At 33.3% G+C, this 8,784-nt stretch overlaps 1 pseudogene; it reads left to right on the forward strand.

Annotated features, from left to right (window-relative positions):
* The first annotated feature begins 226 nt into the window (after positions 1-226).
* Positions 227-426, forward strand: LOC140509513 (translation machinery-associated protein 7-like; annotated as a pseudogene).
* Positions 427-8,784: the final 8,358 nt, after the last annotated feature.

Here is an 8,784-nt window from a genome sequence, read left to right on the forward strand (position 1 = left end):
ATCACTATTGATTAAAGAAATGCAAATTAAAACAACTCTGAGATACTACCTCACAATCATCACCATATTGGCTAAGATTTTAGAAAATGACAAAAAATGGGGGGGGGGGGGTGGACCTGAAAAATTGGGACACCAGTTTTTGGAGTTGTGAATGGTTCAACCATTCTAGAGAGAAATTTGAAACTATAACCAAAGGACTTTAAAACTTCACATAGCAGCAGCAGGCATGACGTCCAGTCACAAAGGTGGTAAGAAAAAGCCTTTGAAGCAGCCCAAGAAGCAGACTAAGGAAATGGATGAGAAAGATATAGCTTTCAAACAAAAACATCAAAAATAATCCAGAAAAAACTGGAAAAGTTCAAGGCAAAAGCTGTTGGGAAGAGACCACTTGACAGTGGTGGGATTAAGAAATCTGGCAAAAAGTAGACATTCCTGTGTAGACATGGTGATTCTTGGTGGTTTCTCTCTTGCTTTGTAACATCTTTATTTCCTACTGCAACATCTGTTGCTGCCTGCAGCCAAGATTGTGTCATCTTAATGAGTCTATTGTACATTGTAATAAACTTTTAAAAAAAATTAAAAACTGCACATACCCTTGAAACTCAAGCTAATACTGCTAGGTCTATATCCTAAAGAGATCAAGGAAAAAGGAAAAGGTCAAATATACAAGCCTATTTATAGCGGCCCTTTTTGTGGTGGCAAAGAATTGGAAATTGAGTGGATACCCATCAATGAGGGAATTGTTGAATAAGTTGTGGTGTATGATTATGTTGGAATACTACTGTACTCAAGGAAATGATGAACAGAGTGGTTTCAGAAAGACCTGAGAAGACTTAAATGAACCTACGTAAAGTGAAATGAGTAGAGGCAGACCATTGTACACCAGTAACAGCAACATTGTAAGGATGATCAACTGTGAATGACTTAACTATTCTGAGAAATACAGTAATCTAAGACAATTCTGAAGGATTTTTTGATGAAAAAAGCTATACACCTCCAGAGAAAGAAGTGATGGAGTCTGAATGCTAATCAACATATACTTTTTCACCGTGTTTTTCTTGGGTTTTTTTGTCTGTATTTTCTTATGCAACATGGCTACTATGAAAATATATTTTGCATGATTTCACATGTGTAATCTATATTAAATCGCTTTCTTTTTCAAGGAGGGAGGAGGAAAGGGAGGGATAGAAAGAATTTAGAACTTAAATTTTTTTAAATGCATGTTTAAAATGTTTTACATATAACTGGAAAAAATAACATAAGAGAGAATTAAAAGTTGTTGATTCTTTTTAGAACTTTAAAAGTTTGTTCTTTTTCTACAGGTATTGAGGATACCATATGAAAAGGCGTAGAGTTGGCAGGGGTCAAAATTTTGGCATGTCAAAATTGGAGAATAATAAGTTGGCTAGTTTGTTCAGAATATGAAGGAGAAAAATATGAAATAAGTCAAGAAAAGTAGGTGGGATCCAGATGGTAGAAGTCTTTAAAATTTTGGCTGGGGAGTGTATATTTTATTCTAGAAGCAATAAAGAACTCGACAGCTTTCCAAGTTCTTTCCCATGCTTTGTCTACTTTTACCAATGTTGTGAAGTAACTCCAGAGCACATACATTTCCCACCTTACTACCTATGCTGCTTTCCAAATTACTGTATATCCTTCCCTAATTATCTCAGCTTTAGTTTCTCCATCTGTAGAAGTGGAATAGTACCTGACGCATTTGTGGAATGGGGATAATATCTAAAAGAACCACATAGTTTTGTTCTGAGGATCAAATGAATCAGCTTCAACCAGTTGGTTGAAGGTCACTAAACAGTGTGGTAGGTAGGTGGAACACTATACTGAGAAAGACCTTAATTCAAGTTGTTTCTGACACTAATAAGTTCTGGGTCCTGGAACAAGTATTCTAACTTCTATCAGTCTTAGTTTGTGTCAACTCTGAAAGGCGGATAATAAAGGGTACCAATCTCTCTTTCTTTTTTACTTGCGTAGGCATCCCCAGTACTTTCTATGGTATCTAACACCATAGATAGTCTGTTGCCTTGCCCTGCCTTACCTACTTCACAGGGTTGCTGTAAGAATCAAACAAGATAATACATACCAATTTTTTTTTTTCAAATCCGAAAGTGTCATCAAATGTTAACTATTATTATTAATATTATCATGGAGGAAGAAACTACTTAGTTAAGTAACTTGCACAAGGTTACTCTAAAGGTATACATAACAAATTTGAAACAAGAACCCAACTTTTCTGACTTTGGACAAAAGCTGTTGGAGGCTTGTGTTTGATTTCTCAGATGAAATTTTGGGATTATTAGAAATAAGGGGGGTAAATCATGAGTCTGAAGGAAGATTAGGAGAGTCAGTGGGGTGATGTGAAAGATGAAATCAAATGCAAATAATCACAGGAAATAATGGGAAATCTACACTCCTAGTCCCTTTGGTCCCTTCCTTTGAGTCAAACAGAGTTCTTTCTTTACCACCTAAACCCATGGACCAGGAACACTGAAGGCTCTGTTTCCTGTCATTGATAACAAAGTTTTACTAATATTCAAGTTTTCCAAATACATCTAAAAATTCCTTCCAGATATTCTAGCTGATGATGGAGATGTCATTTGTAGTCTAAAATAGGTAGAAAACTAAGGCCCTCTTAACCTCTTCAAGAACAAAGTCCCTCTAGAATGTCTTGAGTTCTCCATGAAATACATTAACTAGTATTTTAATGTCTTAAAAACACAGACTTTTAATATATGTAATTATTCTTTTCACTCTCATCATCCAACAATTCATTCACATACCTTTCTTTTGTCCCTCTCAATTACTTAAAGAATTGTCAGGTATTAGGAGAAACTAGTTATCTTTCATTTCTGTCTTTTCTTTTTTGGTCAGATCAATCACTGCATCTCTGGAGCCTTTAAGATACTAAGTTACACTGAGGTTTGAAACATATTCTCTCTCTGTACCTACTGGATACTCAGTTTTGTAGACAAGGTGAGATTGATCTGTTTTTTCCCAAAAGGCTCTCAATGGCCAATTGCTGCCTTTTCAGAGACACTTTAGTAGGAATTAAAGAATTTCCTGCTTGGCAAAGATCACTGAAAAAATCCAAAATATATATTCAGATGTGTGAATGATAAAATTTTATAATAAAATATAGAGAAGGGGATGTCCTGTCAAGAGTCTTTCTTCATGCCTGCTTCTACCAAAGTAATGATAACAACCAAAGATTAATCCATGAATGGTTACTTTATAAATATTTTTCTCTATGATCTTTGCAATCCTGTGAGGAAAGAAGTATAAGAATTAGTTTCAACCCCATTTTACAGAGGAATCAATTGCTACTCAGAGAAAGGAAGTGCCTAGCTCAGAGGAATGGAGCCAAAGTTCAAACTGACATATTCTGATTGTAAGTCTACTGTTTTTTTCTAGCATATAGTGTCTCTAAGGATTACTATTAATACAAATGCTATAAGCGTAGTATTATGAAAATAGCTTTGGATCTGGCTTCAGAGGAACCTGTGATCAAATTCCAGGCATATTTACTACTTCTTGTGTGACCATTCCCTCATTGGCAAAATAAGTGGATCTGAGTAGATCAGAGGTGTCGAAAATCTGACTAGATCAGAGGACCCATAACACTCTGGAGTGGGGCCCCAACCAGAGTAAATATAACCAGAAAATATTTAACAAAATACAGTAAAAACACAACCTAGATAATATTAATAGATTGTTTTCTAAATCAATACATGGCCCACAGGAATCCTTACATACAGTTTTTAATTAAGTTTGACATCACTATGCTAGATCACCTTCAAGTTTCCATCCTGTTCTAAATCTAAATATATAAATGCTAAACTTCTATTATGCATTATACTTGAAGGGCAATTTTAACAAAAAATATGACAATATGGTTAATGCTCTTACAAAACTTTAACAATTGAAGGAACACAATACTCACAGTAAGTTCTTACAATTCTTACAGTAACAAGAAGCAAGAAGAATAGAGTCATGTTCCATTAATGACAAACTTCTATATGCTACTATCTTCCTTACTCCCTTAATTAGGAATCAGATTCAGTCACATCGCAATTCCAAACTATAGTTGACTTTAGCACAAGTACTTAGCTTTTTCGATATCTCTAAATTCATTAGTTCTTTGAAATTAAATAACACTGGAATAAGATATAATTTCCAGTTTGGAAAGGATGTGAAGATAATGCCACAGAAGGTCAAGGAACAATACAGAATAATGTAATGCTGGAATGTGGAGGTCTTGTAGTAAGAATTTAATCCAATCCTGCTATAGGTCTTGAGTAGATGATGTTTTGCAAAATGAAGAAGTCCATGTCTCATGATGAGCAATTTAAAATACATATGTGAACACATGAAGCAAGATCTTGAAATGAAGCAGTTATCCATTAATTATAAAATGACTAAACAAATTGTGGTATTAGATTTTGTGTGTTAGACTTTTACACTATGTATAAGATTGTGTGTATTAGATTATTACACTGAAAGAAATTATGAATATGAAGAGTAAAAGAATGAGAAGACATATGAAACAAAGCAAAATATAGTAAGCAGAACTAGGAAAACTATATGAATTTATACATAATTGTTAAATTATATCATGCTATAATAAATATAATGTGTACATGTGTATACATACACACATATATACATATACATACACACATATATGTATATAGTATTGTAGTACAAATGGAAAACACAATAACAAAAAAGGAAACAATGTATAATTATAATAACTAAGCTTGTTCCCGAAGAAGACACATAGCAATTAACTTTTATTACCTGTTTGCAGAGATGGGGTATTGTAGGTGTGAAACACCACACACATAGTCAGACTTATTGGATGTTTGTTTTACTCTACTACTTTTCCCCCTTTTTCTTTGTCATTCTTCACATAAACAGGCACTCAAATTTAATTTGCACAAGACTCTTCTCCTTGGTGGGGAGTGATGATTACTCAATGCTCTGTGCATGTGAGTGTGGAGATGGTGATAACTTGGTAAGAAAAGAGTAGCGATGAGGAAAGAGATCAGATCATGGCTTTCTAACTTTCAGATTGGAACAAGAAGACCAGGAGCTTCAGATTTCTTTCAGGTAGAGGACTATCAAGGGAGAGAAGACCCTGGCATGAAGTTAAAATGGAGAGGATCTGACACCTCAATTGTGTCCCTAATCCCTGGTTTACCTGGGATTAGGTTTACCTAATCCCTGGAAATTTTTCCTTAAGTGACATTTGGGAATCTGTCTCTTGATTAAACTGAGATACCTCATTCCCAACAGAAGATCTTATTCATTTTGTGTATTATCAAGTATATTCTCATCTATATATGTTTTCTTATTTCTATTTGCTATTAGCTTAGATAAATGGATTTATTTGCTCTTCGTAGTCTTCATGTAAGTGGAATTTGGTGGGAAGGGAATCAACCCTTTAATATATAATCTGGAATACTCCCTCTCTGTCAAGAGATAGGCATTTAAATCTGGTCATAAGAGACAGAAATAGAAGGATATATATATTTACATATATTTACCAGAATCAGTCTCCCTTAGAGAGGTGGAAAAGACCCTAGAGTTATCCATTCATGCTTCCCTTCAAGTCACATTTAGACAAATACATGTGGACACATTTAACCTCTAAGGACAACACACATAAATATACACATGATATAAAAACAAGACTATCAATAGAAGTAAAATTAATAAAATAATTTCTTTCTCTTTGGGTGGGGTGGGTGATGTTTTCAGGGTTTACCATGTTCAATGACTGTCAACTATCTTTATGGAAAAGTAGTCTACAAACCACTTTTATTTGTTTCTTGATCCTGAATTATATTTTAATATATATTTCAAAATTCTTCCCTCTACTTACTCTTGTATTTAACTTGATCAAAATGATTGTATTTCACTGTGCTTTATATAAGATTTTACTGCACTAAAAGTTAACATTTGAACATTTGGCTCCCACCTACAATAGACATCTGTCTTAACTAGCTTAAATATTCACTTGAAGGTAGGAGTTATACCAAATTATTTCTCCAGATTTTTCCCTTTCCTTATCATGTCATTATTCTATAATATTCAGAAAGAATAATTTCTCCTATAAAATGCTTCAACTTTATCCCTGCATCTGTTTACACATTGGTGAGTTAATTTCACTTATGTTTTATAAGCAATGTTCCTGGTTGGTAGACTATGTCTACAAGGACAAAAATATTAAAGTATTAAATCTCAGAAGTAACATTTACATTTTTGAAGATGGAAAAATGAGTATTAATTGTGAAGTTATACCCACAAAATTCAGATAGTAGAGACAAATTGCCATTTCTTTAAAGAACTAAATATTTTATTTCAATTTGCTGCTCATGAGAACTAAAGACAGAAGGTCAAATAAAATTTTTGCTATTGGGAAAAAACACACCACCTAGTTTTATTCACTGCCTGATGCTTATGATTAGTCATTAGATAAATTCATCTTTGTGCTACATTCTTTAAAGGAATTTGAATAATTTAGATGTGTGTACCTTTTTGGAAGAGTCTTTAAGAACTCTATTACATGAAAACAATTGAGGGAAGAGCCCAAGTTAAAGAAAGATTCTCTATGAAAGGCTCTAGATGCTCCTATTTCTGTATAATATTAAACTTGAAGAGTCCAGTCTCCTAGAAGAGATCTATAACCAAAATACCTTGGTCTAACCATCCACACCAGGTAAACCAAGTGGATGAAGAATATCTATTGCCTAAATTATGACAGACAGATGAATGGATAATCAATGGAGCTTGTCCATGAATAGTGTGTGTGTGTGTATATGTGTGTGTTTATATATATATGTGTGTGTGTGTATGTATGTATGCATGTATGTGTGTGTATATGTATTAAGTAAATATGTATAAATCTATCTACATATGTATATATACTATACATAATATGTGATGAAATGAAATATGATATTATATATAACACCCATGAGGCATGTGAACAGGTTGCAAAGTATAACAGGTAACTCAAAAAGAAGTACATCTGTAGGAAAATGTATGATCAATTAAAGAAGATGAATTTGTCATACAGTAAAGGTGAGGGTTAACAGTTGGCTAGCCCAGATGCTCTAATGTTACCTTCAGTATCTCAAAAGAATTAGCAGATGGGCCTAAAGATATGAGGTGGACTCTCAATGGCCACCTTTTGAAGGACATAGTCAAGTTTTGCATAGAATAAACAAGCATAAGTAGATGATTTCCCCATCTAGAGGGCATATTCTAAATGCTAAACAACTTGTGCATACACACTGATAGTGGCAGACCATTTCCATTGCTAGATGAGTATTAAAATTAGTAAGGTAAGTAATAAAACTGCTTATGTCCTCTTTGCAATTCTTGGTTATCCATATTTTTTAAAAAAATAGAGTATTGGGGAAAGAGACTGATGAATTATTTTGTAGTGATAAATATACAAGAGTATCAATAAAATATTTTATGCATGTAGAAAATATGCAATTTTTGAGGAAGTTAAATATATGATCAAAGTAAATTCTAGTATAAACAAGCCCAGAATTTCACCTAATGAACAAAAACAATCTTTTTCTCACTTCATAACTGTTAAAAATCTTTGCTATTCCTAGTTGGGCTCTTAGAGCATAATAGTAGAAGAGAGTGTCATAGAATTTTGCAAGTTGTTCATTTCCACATAAAGGATGGAAAGAGACTACATCCTGCATGGAACAACAGCCACAACAAAAAGCTTCTGTATCTCAATGGAAGCATATAACTATCCTTGGAAAATATCAATGGTTTAAAATTCAAAAGTAAAGACTAAACAATGATTCAACCAAATGGAGGGAATCAATAAAGCCACAAGAGTTTCTGACTAGAATTTTATAGTTGAACTCATCATATCATTTCTTTATGTCTTCAATGCTCATATTCTGTGATTCATACTTCCTAAGATTATAAAACCAGTTCTACTCTTGAAGAAGAGAAATACTTCTTCTCTCTCTCCAGTATCCATGTTCTTTTTCAGTATTGTGCCATATTTGTAGCATGAACTAAGATCAGGGCATTATAATAAACCATTATTAACATTTTACTAATAAATCACTATTATTCATAAAAAAAATCATACTTGGGGCATCAATGCACACTGCAGCTCATCCACTATACACATATACAATTACAGTGTTTTAAGATTATTTGAATGGATTTAATTGAGGAGGTAAAGCTTTTTCTTGAGTTTTTTTTTTTTTTTTTTTACAAAACTCAGATTTGGCCACTTGAGAAAAAAATGAAGTAGGTTTTAAGGGAAGAGGAAAAATCTCTACAATTCATCAGTTATTTTCCTAGTAAAGTATGTTTAATAACACTTTGATTATTAATATGAAATGAAACACAAAATGAAATCACATAATTTTATAGAATCACAGAATTCTTAGTTTAGAAGACACCTCAGGCCATTTGGTTGACAAGGAAAACTGTCTTATTATTTCATACCCAACAAAGTGTTAACCAACCTCTGAACACTCTCATTGATGAGGAACTTGCCATCTTCTGATGAGGATCACTCTGCTTTTGGATATCTTTAATTATTTTTCAAATGATTTCCTGACTTTAAATTTGCTTGTATCTTTGCTCATCCATTGTTCCTATCTCTACCCTGTTGGGCTAAACACTTTTCCATGTAACCATCTTTAAAATCATTGAACATAGCCATCATGTTCCCACTATTTCTTCTCATTAACATTATATACCATGAATACAAGGCCT

Source organism: Notamacropus eugenii, chromosome 1 (assembly GCF_028372415.1).
Source record: "Notamacropus eugenii isolate mMacEug1 chromosome 1, mMacEug1.pri_v2, whole genome shotgun sequence".
Lineage (NCBI taxonomy): Eukaryota > Metazoa > Chordata > Mammalia > Diprotodontia > Macropodidae > Notamacropus > Notamacropus eugenii.